This window comes from Stegodyphus dumicola, chromosome X1, assembly GCF_044657685.1.
Source record: "Stegodyphus dumicola isolate Sdum_Otavi_A_Nest chromosome X1, ASM4465768v1".
NCBI classification, from domain to species: domain Eukaryota; kingdom Metazoa; phylum Arthropoda; class Arachnida; order Araneae; family Eresidae; genus Stegodyphus; species Stegodyphus dumicola.
This window is the reverse complement of record NC_140780.1, coordinates 154,693,829-154,711,301: the sequence shown is the minus strand read 5'-3', so window position 1 is coordinate 154,711,301 and position 17,473 is coordinate 154,693,829. Positions and strand designations below refer to the sequence as shown.

The 17,473-nt window shown below is 35.6% G+C and overlaps 1 protein-coding gene and 1 pseudogene across 1 annotated transcript in view; both read right to left on the bottom strand.

Moving 5' to 3' along the window:
* Positions 1-17,473, bottom strand: part of LOC118197024 (epithelial sodium channel subunit alpha-like) — a 215,544-nt gene that overhangs the window by 189,364 nt on the left and 8,707 nt on the right. The gene's annotated exons all lie outside the window — the stretch shown is intronic.
* On the bottom strand, positions 243-305 carry LOC118182759 (U6 spliceosomal RNA; annotated as a pseudogene).

Here is a 17,473-nt window from a genome sequence, read left to right as displayed (position 1 = left end):
AAAGCAGCTGTTTACAACATTTTGACTAACGCGTACCATCTAAACAAAAACTGAAAACCTTTAGTACCATCACTACAAAGTATTACTACCACCGCTACTCTTGAACGAAGCTCAGATCCCAAAATTTACGAGTGTTGGAGAAAAACCTCAATCAGGATGTTGGGGTTTTAATTTTTGAATTTAATATTTAAAAATACTTTGCTTCTTTGCGTACCACCGGTTGAGAAACTCTGGCATAAGGTGGGGCCATGCTAATCTTCTCTGTATCGTTCCAATTTTAGTATATGTACTGCCGAAGCAAGTACGCTCTGGCATAAGGTATTTCTCCAGGTTTCTTAGCATGCCTTCGTGGTGTAATGGCTAGCACACTAGTCACATATCGAAAGGTCCGTGGTTCGAGTCCCGGTGAGGGCATTGCTCATTTTTAACGACTCCTGCTTTGAAATAACCTGATTATTCTACACTGCCGCCCGAACTAAAAAAGGTGGTGAATGATAATTCTCCACCAAAAAGATTTGGAGATTGGGTTCCCTAATTCCCAGTCGCCCTTTAAATGGGGAAGTACATAAGGTATTTCTCCTGCTTTCTTAGCATGCCTTCGTGGTGAAATGGCCAGCACACTCGGCGAGTGTCGAGAAGTCCGTGGTTCGAGTCCCGGCGAGAGCATTGTTCACTTTTCATGACTTCTGCTTCGAAATAACCTGATGTATCTACAACTGACCCATTGAGAATTGCATTAAAGTATTTCATAATAGGAAAACATTAACTTTATAAAATATATCTCACATTCAAACTTGTTAGTCTTCATCTTTTTCTTGTATATGAGGGCAAAATGAACAATTAATTTAATAAAAAAGGTGCGCCTCGGTGATTCTGAACCTGTACTGTCAATCGTACTCCTTACATTTAATTACCTATTTAGATAATTATAAGAAATATGTCATAATTTCAGATATTGCTATTTTTGTACATTTAACTTTTAATTACGTTATCCATATTCAGCTTTGTTTTAATTTTGTAATTGTATAAATCCTTTATGTTATAAGAACGAAAAATTATAACTCTTATATCGTTTCTTTACTAATATTCAAAAATATTTTATCTTAGTCATGTTTAATACTCATCTCATTCAAAACACAATTTAAAATTTTAGCAATAATTCAAAATTATTCATTATAATTAAGTACGGCATTTATTCTCATATTTCTCCCTCTCGCATAATTTTCTCCTTACTTTTTTTCAGCATATGATTTGGAAACTTCTGATTTATGGTAACAGTGTAAAATGTATGCACACACAAGTAAGTATTTTATTTAAGAAAAAAGAAAAATCACTGTAATTTATAACACCTTAGAAATACATAATATAATAATATCAGTGTATCTTTATATGTGCTTTTAAATGTGGGATGTGTATCGTTTAAGCGACCCCTTCAGTAAGAGGATCGCGGACTTTTCCGCTCCCAGTTTCCAAGAGGTAAAATTAAAATGAAAAGTATGCGAGTAAATACGGTATTACATATATACGCTTTTGCAAAAAAATCGAACCACCCTGAAGGAAGTGTTGTTTCTGATGAAATTAAATATATGTATAGCTCATACACATATAATAAAATGATTAAAAAATCAAGGTTGTAGTACATGTTCACGGCTTACAATCACCCATTGAGTGTTCAAATTAATAGTTGGTCGAACCGCCCCTGGCTGCAATGCATGCTTGAATTCGTCGACGCAAGGAGTGGTAGAGGTTCTTAATGTCATCCTGCAACACATTCTGCCAGGCATTCACCATCTGTCGCTCCAGATTTGCGATATTTTGTGGTGCCCGAGTCTGGCGGCCTAGAATGTCCTAGAAATGCTTGACTGGTGAAAGGTCTCGTGATCTTGCTGGCCAAGGAGGAGTATCGGAGACACGGAGACAGTCCAGAGATATGCCAGCGGTATGTAGCCTGGCACTATCTTGTTGGAAATTGGCCCCAGGATGATATGCCATGAAGGGTAATGCAACCGGCCGCAGGATGGGATCAATATATCGTTGAGCTGCTAAAGATGTACGGAGGATGCTTAAGATGACCTGCTGCCAATGAGAAATAGAGCTAAACACCATCACACCAGGGGTTATGTCTGTATGCCTTTGTAAAAAAAAGGCTTATTGGGACCGCTGGCCTCGTCCTCTCCAGACACGAACACGGTGGTCATCTGCTTCAAGAATGAAGCGGGATTTATCGCTGAACACTATACGATGTCAGTCTGATGGCAGCCATGATGATCAGCTGCGACACCACTCCAGACGACTCCGCCGATGTTGCGGGGTCAAAGGAAAGCGTCTTAAAGGCCTCTGTGAGCGTAACCCCGCCTCAGACAAGCGCCGTGAGATGGTGGACGGTACCACTGGAGGTATAGACGTGGCTGTAGTGCTTTGAATAGTCGATAATGATACCATTGGGGCGGTTCGGACCTGGCGAATAATCATCCTATCTTGCCTCGCATTTGTGCTCCTTGACCTTTCAAAGCCTTCATTTCATCGGCAAGTTCCTTGTAGCAACCATTGCTGTCAACATCTTTGCACAGAAGTGCCTGTACTCTGCAGGTGGCGGCATATTGCTCTGTATGACCACCCAGCTTCAAGCAACCCTACAATGCGCCCACGTTCGAAGTCGTTTAGTTGTCTGTAAGGGTCTTTGATATCGTCGTAATGGCATCTTTAGTTGCTTCTTAACAGAATTACAATGGCAGCAACAAAAAAGATAAATTTTCTATCTCTGTTACTAGTTTTATACTTTGCGAATTGCGCACTAGAAATGCGCGGTCTGATCGTAATTTCTGTTCATTTGCCTTGAAACTTTGATCATTTGCATGTTCGATCAAGATGTTTTTGCATACAAAATTTCGTCACGGTCGCAAAAGTCCTTCTTGGCGCTTCGATTTTTTTTGCAAAGTGTGTAATCTGTGGTATCTAAATGAATTAATTAAGTAGCTTCTAAAAGAGTAAGAAATCATTTGAAATGTTTTAGAATAAAATATTTCCTAAGATATTATATAATTTTGTTAAATTTGTTAAAAAATGCCTAAGTAGAAAAATTGAATGATTTTATTATGGAAATATTTATTTAAAATTTGCCGGACAATCTTTAAATTTCGGTCTTTCTAATGTATCATATAGACATGAAAGCGTTTCCCTTAACGTTCTCCGTTTGAAAAAGAACATAGTAATCGTGACGTATTATACCACAACAACGAATCAACAACCAAATGTTCGCAAAATTATTCATTAAAAAGATGAATAATAGAAATGAAAGCAAAGTATGTACTTGGAGAATATCAGACTAACTACAGCAAAAGAAAATGGTTTTATAATTTGACTGTTAACCAACTTTTTTATTATATGTTATCCTATGCAAATTATCTTTCGTATCCTTATCATTTTTATTTTGTGTTTTTCGTGAAAATCTATAAATGCCTTTTATAAAGTGATGTGTAAGTTATGTAATGACATTTAGTAGCTAACTACGTAAATTTAAAATTCTAGTAAGTGCTACTACAGAGGGTGTTTACACATTTTTAGATTTAAATAAAAAATTTAAAAAAAGGATTTGGAATGAACATTTCTGACAACAACTTACTATTTGAAATGGAAAATGACGTCTGCTACTTTTAAATGTTTTTCTTTCAAAATGTCGGATGTAAACAAACTGTTGATTCAATGATATGATTTTCCCTTTCCGAAGAGGAATATTACTATTGCACAGTTAAAAATGTTGTGAAATGCATCGTATTAAAACTGATAAGTGCAAAATAAGCACTATTACTAATCGGAAAGGGGAATATCATCTATCATTACTTCTACATGGAGAGAAGACTACAAAAGAATACGCCAAAAAGGTACGTACTCTTTCTAATGCCCTAAAGTTAAATCGTTAATAATAATAGAAAATCTACCCACGCAGAAATCAATTGGATACTCTTTAAACACTGTAGCAATAATAATTAATGTAATAAACAAAGATTTGTACATTAAGAAAGATAAAAAACTTAATTTTTTTTTTAGCTTTCCTGAGGCTTGTGGTTCAACACAGAACAGTTTTTAGATCCTATGAGAAAACTGTTTAGCTGGAGATAAACAGAAACACATTGTGGCTCCTGAAGAATTCTGAGTTTACCTAAATGACTGCAATCAAAGAAACAAATGATCTATTTATTATCGAAATCGAAGCGAAAAAATGTGTGCTCTGTTTCCGTCAATGCAAAGAATGTTTCAGTAAAGGATTTATGATTGTCCCAGGATTCTCTTACACCGGAATATTACGAATAAGCAGATTGGGAAAAAATGTCAAAAATCAGCCCAAAGTACTGTCAAGAGAAAGTTTCATAGAAGGAATTTCATGTCTTTATTCCTATGACTTTCAATGAGTAAAACTTCATGAAGGCTAAGTAAAAATGCTTCAAAATGTATCAATGCATTCCTTGAGAAAATGAGGATTGATACAGGTATCGCATGTACACCTTTTCAACGTGTTCCTGCGAAGTTCCCAGAAGTTCCGCCTATGAAATATTGTGTCTTTGGTCTCTTGAAAAGAGTTCGTTTGAATTGCAAAGCCACCATGCTCTGGAAAGTGCTGGAAGAGTAATGGAAATCAATGTTACTGGAAATTTTACGAAACGCTCTTCTGGAAAATAACGATGCAGATGCATAGTCGAGAAAAAAAGGCTACCAAATCAAGCATTTTAAAAAAAGTAGTCTTTACATTTTAAACATAAATTAAGCAGCCGCTTTCTAAAAAGGTCTAAACACCTCCTGTAAAAGTAGGCGGCCAGTGTAACTCTGATTAAAAATCTGGTTATAACCACGTGCAGTGCTGATAAGGACCACGTGTTTCTAAGACTTCTTCCCCTTTATGTTTTTTCCTTCTTTCTAGGTATTTCTTTCTCCTGATGAGGAGGGACCTTTAGCTGCCCTCGAAATCGATTGAGTGTTTCAATATACTTACGCTAAATACAAGGTTGTTTTTACGATTTTGACCTCCTGTATAATTGTAATTTTTACTTTCTATTTTTATTTTGAATGCTTCTCGATTTTCAGTTAAAAATTATTAGCTAATTTCCAAAATTTGTTATAATTTGGGTAAAAATATTTTTAGTTTCTTCTTGCGTTTATAAATCATTGCGTATTTCAACAGCGAACAAACACTTTAAGCTTTCAGGAGCTTTTCATGATTTCAGAATGAAGCGAAAATATTGCACATGTGCGACGCTTTAGTACTACTGCTATTCTAAAATGCAAATTGCGACGCCGTTTCCTTTTTCTTCCCACGTTTTCCGTTGTTTTAATTCCTCCGCTACCGTTTTTTTCATAATGTTTTCAGCGCGCACTCATAAAATGACAGAATAATGGTAGAATTATGTCGCGTAAAATTGTTCAAGAAAGAAACACAGAGATTTTATTTCCTTAAGCACCGAGCTGCGATATATACTATAAATTTGAATGGTTTTCAAAATTCACTAAAGTATTTTATGACACAAATTTTTGAAAGCAATATTATTGATCGAAATTTCGTGCAGATAAAATTAGATGATCCTCAGACATAAAAAATGCCAATAAGTGTAATAATTTGCTCCTGCACAGAGTAAACCGAAAAAGCTCATACATTTTCCTGAAAAATTATCGGGGCTATTGAAAAACGAATTTATTGACTTAAATCTCTTTTAAGTGCCTACTACTGACTAAACATTAAAATCTTTCAATTATTTTTAGATGTCTACTACGAAACTATGTGTTTTTCAATTAATGTAACCTACTTAGTAAAACATTGCTCGTTATTAATTTGATATTGGTAGTATGAAAATATTAATTACCTATTAATTTACGAACTTCGCACACAAAAGTGTGAAGTGGTATTTAACATATTAAAGTACAGTGAATATTCGTTTTTTTTAGACAAAATTCCTCTAAAAGGGCATATCGAAATTCAGATTTTATGTTTGTAAAATTCTAACCATACCATATTAGCACATAACTGTTTTTGTAAAATTCCTTGTCTTCTTTGTAAAAAGCTTGCAACAAGAATTGTATGCCTGGGATCACTATATAAGGAACTATAGCCTGCAGTTATCATTTCCAGACACCAGACGTTGATATTTATACAATTAACACCAATGTTGTTCAGCCTTTGCATAACTGTAGTCTTCTGCTCGTGATACTTCTTAATATGCTATCGTCTGAATTGCGCATGCTCCTTTGAATTTTTATTACAATGTATAAACTAAGTAAAGTTTGGTACTGAGAGAAATTTATTGCAAATTCCGGAGAAAAGTGCTATATTTAAAATTAACCCTAAACTGAAAATATTGCAGATTTTATTAATGTTAATGATGTGGTTTAAAAATGTGCTTAATACGTACATGTTTACGTATAAGTCTCAGAAAGACGCAGGCAAAATATATAAAGAAAACTGCTTTACGTATTTCTGTAGAAATATATGCAATTTTCTGTATATATATATATATATATATATATATATATATATATATATATACCTTTTCTTTGTATATTTCTGTAGAAGAATTCTGTAGAGGCAAAACTGATATATTTATGCATTATTTTTTGACTAAAAGACCGACATCAAAATCTGAACTACGATGTTGTTAAAATTTAAAGTTTTACTTCAACTGCAATGAATATGAAGCCAAAAAAAAGTGAAAAAATTTATCAAAATAAGTTAGGAAATGATATCTGAATCTTTAAGTAGGGATATTACTTTTCAGTTCTGTATAAAACTTAACATATTCATGAGTCCAAATACGTGACAAAATCGCATACATTTTCAGCGAGTTGGACACCTTTAATTCACGTTAAGATACCTAAACGAGTACGCTACAAGTTACACGTTTAGGTGTCTGTCTGCTTTCGTAATGCTCTTTAGACCGTGATCATCGAAACAAAAGGCCTTACAGCAGAGTGGCGTTTAATACATGATGTTATAAGGTATGTTCCCCGCCTTCTTAGAAAGCCTTCGTTGTGTAGTGGTCAGCACACTCGGCAAGTATTCGAGAGGTCCTAGGTTCGAGTCTCGGCTCATATTTCACAACTCCTGCTTTGAAATAACCTAATGTCTCTACAATGTCAGTACGAAGACAGCGAAATGTGAGAATACTATAATCCATTGTAGTGTTTTAATGTGGCATTCATTTACTTATTTCATATGTTATGATAAACAGAAGGAAATTCTATGCCTCGTATGTGTTCAAAGTATTGATGTAATGATATGTGTTTTATATAATTGTTATCATTTTAATTCTTATTTCATTGCTAGTTTCATTGTTTATTATAGTATAGGAGTAACGACATTAATTGCAGTCATTAATTTCAAAAATGGCGTAATTCATTCAAACTACACAGAGTTTGGAACAGAAATATTTAATTCTTTAACAACCTTTTAAAGTTTAAATGCCGTTTAATTTTCTCAAAGAACTGTTGTAAAACCTAGAATCAAAGCTACACATTAAAACTGTATTAATGCATATAATAATAGCTCTGCAGCTACATTTTCTGAGACTGAAGAACTATCGTTAAATGTGCCGTGATTTTGAATAAACCATGAACAGCTTCTTCTACTAATGTTAAATTGGAAGTTTATTGAATATGCTACAGAATAAAACTGATGCATTTGTCATATGTACAACAGAATAAGCTATAAGTTTCTTAAAATTTTGAAAGTACCTCCCAAACGACGCATTTTAGGATCTACTATTTCTGAATTTTAGCATATACATCTAATGTAAAGCATAGTAAACCAGGATTTTAAACGAGAATTTCATCCCCTCTGTCTACTGTGATAGATTTACGGTTAAAGACAGTTGACAATGTAACCAAATAAAAGGTAGCAAATTCTCTCATCATCCGTTAAAATGTTTATCGCAACATTTGTTCTCAATACTAATATTTGCTTTTTTCTAAACATCTGACGAAGATGCGAACTTGACAAATTAAGCTTTTGCTGCCTACGCATTTAAATGAAGCTTTCTCGATACGCGATCTGCGTAGGCTGTCTCATTTTCTTTTTTAATACCTTCTAAGATGCTCCCACGCTACGGGAAAGGAGTCTGCTCACTAATTCTCTTCCTCTTTTTTTTTCCTCCTTCCAATGTTGTCAAATCCGATTATTTGATTTAATTTGACAGCAAACCGTAAAAAGCTGCCCGTTTTGTTCTTTCCAAGTGTAAATTAATTTCCAGTCTTTGACAAATATTTGTAATTAATCATGTAATTATTTGAGATGAGTTCCTAGGATTATGTGCGTCACGTAAGAAAGTAAAACAATTTCTTTTTTTCTTTCTCAGAATGACTTCAGAGAAAGTTTAAAGTTTTCTTTCTTCTGTTAGTTTTGACTTCAATCGAAATATATATAAGAAGAATAAAAAGAATATATAATAATAATATAAGAAGAATTCATAGAAATATTAATTTTAAGAAATTAATTTCTGAATGCTGGCAGGTTACTAAGCAGTATATAGACAGGAATTTTAGGCTGTGTTGCATTTAAAAGATAACAAGAATGAGACATAAGTGATAAGATTTCTCCGAGCCTAATTTCTGGCCAATGAAAAAACGTACAAATATCAGAAAGTTTTAACTACAACAGTCTTCTACAAACGGACAGAATTTTGATCGGCTCAAAGTATTTTTGTCCCTTAAGTTTATAAGCAGTATATACTCTTCAAACTAATGTAATATTGTGCAGAGGTTAAAAGTTGTAAGAAAATATCCAGCAAATGACCTAGTTGCTTAATCTCATTAGTTTTGTATCTTGTTCAAAAAGCGGGACTTCTAAGTAAACCTGAAACATAAAAAATGTACAGGAATTTAACCAAACAGGGTATATAAAAAAGCAAGGAACGAGAAAATTTTATTCAAGAAAAAATGAAAGGTACAATAGTAATGAAAAATCGTTACATCGATTTTTACGATAAAACACTTTGCATACTCATTCCCCGCAGTGCAGTCTTTTGCGGTAAGAGGAAGATGGGGAATGTCCAACAAGTATAAACTGCTTTTCAAAATGCTCTCAAAAACATCATATTCAAATCGAACCATGCAGTACAGATTTGGCAGCAAATATAAACAATAATCTCTGCAAACGTGAAAGGAAGCGGAGAGAACTTGTTGCAGCTTTTGACTCCAAATTTCAAACGCAAGCGATAAGGTATAACAATTCATGGAATGTGACATAAATATTAACGTTCTGCATAACTTTGGTTATAAACCCGAGACATGCCTATTAAACTCTACAATTCCACTGGTGATACTATGGCGACATGCAAAATCAGCCCAAACATTTGGCAGAATAAGACTTGAAAAAAAAAAACCACCAGTGTTTATGAACTTAAATTTCTTAATAGGTAGTCATCACTGATAGTGAATAATACTACATTAGAAAGACAAATGAAGAGATTTCAACTTATTCACATTAACTATAAAATCTTCGGGCAAAAATATCTCAAAGTAAGCAGTCGTACTACCTGAAGAGTCTTGAAGTACAAATGATTAAAAACTTCTCGATGATTAAAAACAAATGATTAAAAACTTCTGAAGATGATAAGAGAATATTTCTGATGTGAACCTGAGTGACGGTAAACATCGTTGTGTGTACATCTGGGTTTTAACACCTGAGATGCCCAGTTAATTTCTTTACAATCCTGGGGCACCTGTTTATTCTTAAAGTTATAAGAAAAGCATTACGGCAACAACTGCTCTATTGTAATTCCGAAGTCTTCGAAGTATTTTTGAATGCTGGAGTTTGTATTTTGAAGCATTTGTAAACTATTCCAAACAGTGAGATGGAAGAACCTATACGGAATACTGAATGTGATTTCTAATACTGAGTTTAACTACCTCATGCATTACGGTAAAGCATAGCATTCCAAATTAAATTGAGTGCAATAAAAAGCAACGTGGACTGACGATAATTTTATTTAAGCAGCTATGGCCTTCTTTGCAAGACTTCAAGAAGGCTTCAGCTGCAGAGCTACAGTAAAGCAGAAAAGAAAATAGTGTAGAAACGTTAAAAGTACTTCGGTTAAAATAAATCTTCGTCTAATTAAGGTTGGTTTCATTATCATCACCTTATACATTAATTTATTCATTATGTGGGGGCGTATTATCCTTCTTACATGTAACATCAGATATTTTTACAGAGAATTTTATGCATAAAACAAATTTCGAGATATGTTTTTACTAAGATCTAGACCTAATTTTACTATTTCAAATAAAATTTGCGCATATTTTAATATTAATAAGAGTTTCTGAACTATAATTTTTAAGTCTGTGCTCTTAAGAAGATATTAACACATAATATTCCGTATTAATGACATTATTGAAGATAATGGAGTAAATTAAATTTCATACGTCATGAGCTTCGCTTCAAAATGTCAATGAAGACAGGCTAAATTCACATAAGTCGAAAAGAATACAAGTCAGAATAGCACCCACCCAGAGGTAGAAAAAAGTTTTATTTGACCATTTAAACTAAAGTATTGTGTGTTGTACTCGTAATATGCCAATTCAGTTACCTAATTTTTATTCTTTTGGCTTATACATAACGAGGTTTATTAAGGTTTCTGTGCACAATTCAATCCATTAGAAGTTATTTAAAACATTAAATCCAAAGAATAAAAGAAGTGGATTAATGTGATCAGAAAAGAGATCTAAATCAGGGTATATCTTGAGACAAATCTTTAATTGGTATTGTAAGGATCTTAAGTTTTACTAACGTTTATTTTATTTTAAATCTTTACTATCACTTCTTATTTTCTACTTCCGGCCAGAATTATAAGCGTTAATGTATTTATGCAAAGTTTGTCTGGCGAACGCCAAGTATTTAAGTTGGGGCTTTTTGCCAAGCGAGAGAGAGGAAGCAGTGAGTCGAAGCAGGCGGCTTACCTTAGAAGTTTTACTCAGTTGCTGGTTGCCTTCCAGGCCAGAGGTTTAATCCTCTTGATAACTTTAAACGTATTGTAGTGTTCACAGTTCTCTGTACTACATACGGCTTCCTGTTAATATAAGGCCAATCTTCCACGTTTATTATTTTAAAGTTAAATTAGAGTTTAGTTTTATTTTTATATTTTTACGTTTAGACCCCAAGTAGTGGGTCTGTGTATTCCGAAGTACGGAAATTATTGTAAATAGAGAAAAATAAAGGGTTTTGTATACCCTTCTTGTGTATCCTGTCTACTTCCCACAGTTAGTGAACATAGCTTTAGTAAGCTCTCTGTTCCGAGTCAGGTCCTTGCATGTTCCCGAAGAAGATAAGAAGGAACATTGAACCTGATAGTGGCGCCCAACGAAGAAGAATAACCATGGCCGAGTTTCAAGAAGAACCTGTGCTGCCTGCAGAAGCGGCTCAGAATCCAGAAATGCCAGCTGCCGCCCTGGAAGGATTTGGTTACATCGTCCAGACCATGCGCGCTTCGATGAAACCAGAAGCAACATTTAATGGAAACTCACCGGTAACCAGTTTTTTGGAAAAATTGGATGACCACTTCATGCTCTACCCCGTGCACGAATTTCAAAACGTTACCTTAGCTACCAGCGCTTTGAGGGGCCAAGCGCTTAATTGGTTCAAATGTATAGGCAGACGTCTCTTGGGTCAAGCAGGAAGTCCCACCTATACTTACGAGAATTTCAAGACTGCCCTACTAAAAGCCTTCCCTGTCGTAAGGGATCGTGCGAAATTATAAACGGAACTTTTCAGCATATATCAACAAAGAATCGAAAATCTCTCAAGCTTTATTTTAAGAAAAATTCACGTCTTCAAACTCTTGTATGGAAACCGTCCGGATCCTGAGATAATTCAAGTGATTTTGCCGAGGTTACTGCCCCAAGTGCAAGACTTTATTGAATTAAGAAATCCGACTACACTGGAAAAGTTATTTGAGCTAGCAATCCAGTTTGAAAGTAGAAGAACGGCGGACGTTAAAAGAAGACGCCAATATCAACAGCGAAACCAATTTGGTGCGCCAAGACTACAGCAAACTCAAGCACACGGCTACGGAAGCAAAGCGAATCAGTGGGCAAGGAAACTCGAGCATTCAAAAACAGCCGGCGAACGTCGACAGTTCAATAGCAATCCAGGAAAAAAGTCTCAAGGCCAGTGGAAAAAGAAGGAAAGCACGGAAATGAAGAATAATTTAAACTAAAACGAATTTCTGCTGACGGGAGGATGCGGAAATCCGAAGGCCAAGAAAACCCCTCTTCCTTCAAGTTAAATACAGTAATGGTGAAAAATTTGACTCTTACGAAGATTGAAGTGTTGGTGAATAATATGCCAGCCACCACACTCCTGGATACAGGCGCGCAGTGTTCCTGTGTGGCAGAAGATTTTTTAGGAAGTATTTTCGGAAATACCGCATATATAATTCGGATAATACGACAGTGTTAGCGGCGCAAGGAGAAAAATGTAAGTATATAGGTGAATTACCGCTGTATGTCCGTATCAAGGACGAACAAGTAAAAGTGATGTTTTTCATAGTAAAGAATCTGCAAGCACATATTATTTTAGGAATAGATTTTCTTTCAGAGGCACAGGCAACACTGGATTTTAATGAAGCGTCCCTTAAGCTGACAATAAAACCAGTTCGTGGAGAAATGGCTGAACCGCCGATGTTAAATCTTGACCACCTGCCTAATGACGAGCAAGGAAGAATCCGACAAGTGGTAAGTGAATTTGCTACGTTATTTAGTGATATTCCAGGATTTACTCAGGTTACTAACCATAGTATTGACACCGGAGATTCAATGCCAGTTCGCCACAAAGCATACCGGTATGATAAGAATAAGGAAAAAATTATAGAATGGCATATCACCGATATGCTACGTAAAAAGATCATAACGCCCATCTCAAGTAGTTATGCTAGCCTGGTGGTTTTATGTAAGAAAAATAATGACTATCCTTTGACACATCCAAAAAGGCGGAGATTCGCAATTGACTACCGTAAATTAAACTCCATAACTAAATATCCGGTATATCCGTTACCTATTATTGAAGAAATTCTAAGGAACATAACATCCACCAAATATATGACGACTTTAGACTTAACGACTGGTTATTTTCAAATAGGGGTTAGGCCTGAGGACGTGCCTAAGACTGCTTTTATAACCAAGTCTAGCACTTATGCATTTTTGCGTATGCCGTTTGGCCTTTCAGGGGCGCCGGCAACATTTCAGCGATGTATGGACATTGTGTTAAGACCTGTTCTTGGAAAGTCCACATTTATCTATTTAGACGATATCATTATTACTAGTGATAATCTCGACCAACATGTACAGGATTTAAGACAGGTGTTTTCTTTATTAAATGAGGCCGGTCTAAAAGTTAATGTCGAAAAGTGCAAATTTGCAGCCCCTGAATTAAAATATTTAGGTTACAAGAGATACAAGATATCTCAGAAAGGAATACAGACAGACGAATCAAAAATAATCGCTGTACAAAAGTATCCGACTCCAAACACGGCAAAGAAGCTCTCTTCTTTTTTAGGACTTTGTTCATATTATAGGTCCTTTATAAAAGATTTTGCAGCTATGGCTGAACCATTGTTAAAATTAAAAAGGAAAAAGGCAAGATTCTCGTGAACGGCCGAAGCCAATAGTGCTTTCGAAAAATTAAAACAAGCATTAACGCAAGCCCCTGTGTTGAAATTTCCTGAAAAGGATGAGAATTTAGAAATTTCAGCGGATGCTTCGGATTATGCGGTAGGAGCGGTACTTTCGCAAAATCAGCAGCCCGTGGCATTTTTTAGCCGAACTTTAAATCAAACACAAAGAAACTATTCCACGACCGAGAGAGAGGCACTTGCAGTTCTGTTAGCAGTGCAAAAGTTCCGAGTCTATTTTGGAAAGGCGCCAATAACAGTGTACTCTGATCATGCGGCGGTAACTAGATTGTACTCAGGGAAAACGTATCCCCAAGGTTAATAAGATGGGCACTCAAGCTACAAGAATATAATCTGGTAATCAAGCATACCCCCGGAAAGGAAAATATCGTAGCAGATGCCCTATCCAGAATTAAGATAGATGAAGAAGGTAATACCGTAAAGGTGGCAATGCTCACAGCATGTACAATAAATTCCCGAGAAACTGTAATAACCGAACTGGGTAAGGATCCTGAGTTTGGAAGCATTTATGAGTATTTAAAAGATCCTGAAAATTTTAGCCACCAAGATATTGTCGCGATAAGAAATAGGGCGGCCCATTACGAACTAATAGATGGTCTGTTATTCTATACAAAAACTACGAATTCCAACAACGAATTTCGACCTGTTATCCCAGCTAGTCTTAGATTAAATATCCTGCAGGAGTTACATGACAGCCCTTTAGCTTCTCATGCTGGTATTCGAAAAACTATCCAACGCGTACGCGAGGCAGTCTATTTTCCTGAACTGCAAATGTAAACAAGGGCGTATGTCCAGTCCTGCCCAACATGTCAAGCAGTTAATTATATTAATTTCCGCCCGGCCGGGTTTCTAAATAGTATTAAATCCGAATTTCTAAATGAAATAATTGGCATCGATTTATTGGGCCCTTTCCCAAAAAGTCAGTTAAATAAAAGTCGCTATCTCCTTGTTATGGTTGATCATTTTAGTAAGTGGACCGAAATTGTTCCCTTAAAACGAGCCTCCGCGAAATTAGTTACTGATTCTATTTTAAATAAATATATTTTAAAATACGGGGCGCCCCTAAAAGTTATATCGGATAATGGTCCTCAATTTGTAAGTAATGTATTTGAAGACATGTGCCAAAAACTGGGCATACATCATTTAAAAATGGTCCCGTATCGGCCGCAATCAAATATAGCGGAACGTGTCAATAGAAATATAGTGAAAATTATCCGTAGTTATGTTAAAAATTTTCATAAAAGCTGGGATAACTCTGTCAATGAATTTGCTTTCGCCCTTAGGACCGCAAAACATGATACAACGGGCAAAACTCCTGCTGAGTTATTTTTAGGCAGAAAGATTATAACGCCGGTAGATAAATTATTTTATGTGCAACAAAGAGCCCCAGAATTTAAAATGGGTGATATAGAAAAACTAATTAAAGAAGCAAAAAAGTATACTGAAGTAGCACAGAGAAAACAAAAGCTATATTATGACTTGAAACGACGGGGAGTAACTTATAAAGTAGGGGATGAAGTATTAAAAATTAAGCATTCACTTTCTTCAGCACCAGAAGATAAAACTGCCAAATTTTTTCCACGATTTGAAGGACCATATGTCATAGAAAAAATAACTCTTGCTGTAGTAGTGTTAAAAGATAGAAATGGTGAAACCTGCTCCGCAAACATTGATCAAATCAAACCCTACTATGATCGTAATAAAATGCAAATATTTTCAGATCTTTCGCAGGATCCGGCACGGCAGACACCGCAGGCACAAGCTCCAGAGGTGGAACAACAACAAGTACAAGGGCAAGCCATTAAGAGGCAGGAGCAAGTGAAAAGAAAGTTTCCCCGCGGGAAAATTGAAGGTAGCAAGAAAAAGAAGCCGTTCCACCGTCCAGAAAAGAGAGCTCACGAACACCCCCAGAATGAAGAAGGGAGAAGGACGACGTATGCAAAGAGAACCAGGAGAAATGACGGCAACTATAACCCGGCTCTAAAACGGAAGATCTACTCAACCGACAGGACTCTCTGCAGCAAATGTCGCCGAACTGCGGAAGGGCCACCAGCGACGGAGGAAAAGTCACAAGGAAAATTTGAACGGCTAGCAACGAGGTCCAAGCAGGAACACGAAAGAAGTTTCCCGGTTCCGCCAAGACCAGCTGCCATCAAACGACCAAGACCACAGGCAGAAGCGAAAAAGAAGGTATTCAAGGGTGACCGAACTGGAGAAAAAAGAAAGCATCTAGAGGAAGGCACTGAAGGGCGAGCCCGTACAAGAAGGAGGATAAATCAAACAACAATCTGCACTACCTTTCAGGACTGGGCCCAGAAAAGAATGTCCGAATATCACAAAGATAAGTAAAATTTTATGTTACTTTGCAAACTTAAGTTACTCTTTCATTCTTACTGCAAGTGGCAGATTTCAAGAAGTTTTACCTCATGCGAGGTCTACCTTTATCGCCAAAAGGGCGAGAAATGAGTTGTTACCGATTTTGGTATTATGTTTTTCAATTACTCGCGCGTAAAACTAAAGTTGATGTATAATAGCGTTGTGTTAAGACTTAAATATTGTAAAAAGTTATTGTATAAATATTATTTAAAACATTCTGGCAAGAAAGAAGTTTTAGTCTGAAAGACTTTTTGAAATGTATTATTTCAATGTAGAAAGAATTGGCACTTGCTTTGAAAAGAATAGAATTTAACAATGTACTACTAATGTATGTTTTCAAATGTGTAAAATTAACGGCATGTTAATATGTTCTTATATACAATGTGAACTGTTATTTTAAATGTTAAGAAATACCGCGATATGGTAAAAGTGAAAGTAATGTTAAAATTTTTCTTTTATTCGTGTGACTGTAAAAAGACTAAATCATGGTGAATATGTGTTAAAGGTTGAATGATGTAGTTAGGCTCTCTGACGCTACACTTCAGAGTTAGCCACTTTCAGAATAGTACCTCAGGATTTAGAGTTGAAATTAGGGTGTGTTACGAGGTCTTGGTATGTTGAATTTTAACACGTTAGTGTTTTGATTGTAGGAGGAAGTGTTGAACACATAGACATAAACACATTCGTGTTTGGTGTTCTTTTACAACACATGTCAGAGAGCACGGGGAGAGATAACTAAAATAGTTATGAATGAAATAAGAATGTTAAGAGAAATATAATTATACATGTTACTTGCCATTTCATTGTGTAACATTTCATTAAACTAGTTTTCCTTCCAGATCTCTGGAAGGAACAAGATTTGAATAAAAGCTCCTGTTTAGATGCAGTACAGATGAAAAAAAACTGTGTGTCCTGGGAGCTGCTATTGTAAAAACAAATTTCTTTCTTTTAAATTTCTAGTTTCTAGCGAAAAATGTTTGTAAAAGATTGTCCTCGCGTTAGATTCTAGAGCTAAAAGTTTTCAACAAGGTCGTTTTAGACCTCAGTTTCAAACTAATTAACTCTGGCGGGAAGTATGTAAGGATCTTAAGTTTTACTAACGTTTATTTTATTTTAAATCTTTACTATCACTTCTTATTTTCTACTTCCGGTCAGAATTATAAGCGTTAATGTATTTATGCAAAGTTTGTCTGGCGAACGCCAAGTATTTAAGTTGGGGCTTTTTTCCAAGCGAGAGAGAGGAAGCAGTGAGTCGAAGCAGGCAGCTTACCTTAGAAGTTTTACTCAGTTGCTGGTTGCCTTCCAGGCCAGAGGTTTTAATCCTCTTGATAATTTTTAAACTTATTGTAGTGTTCACAGTTCTCTGTACTACATACGGCTTCCTGTTAATATAAGGCCAATCTTTCACGTTTATTATTTTAAAGTTAAATTAG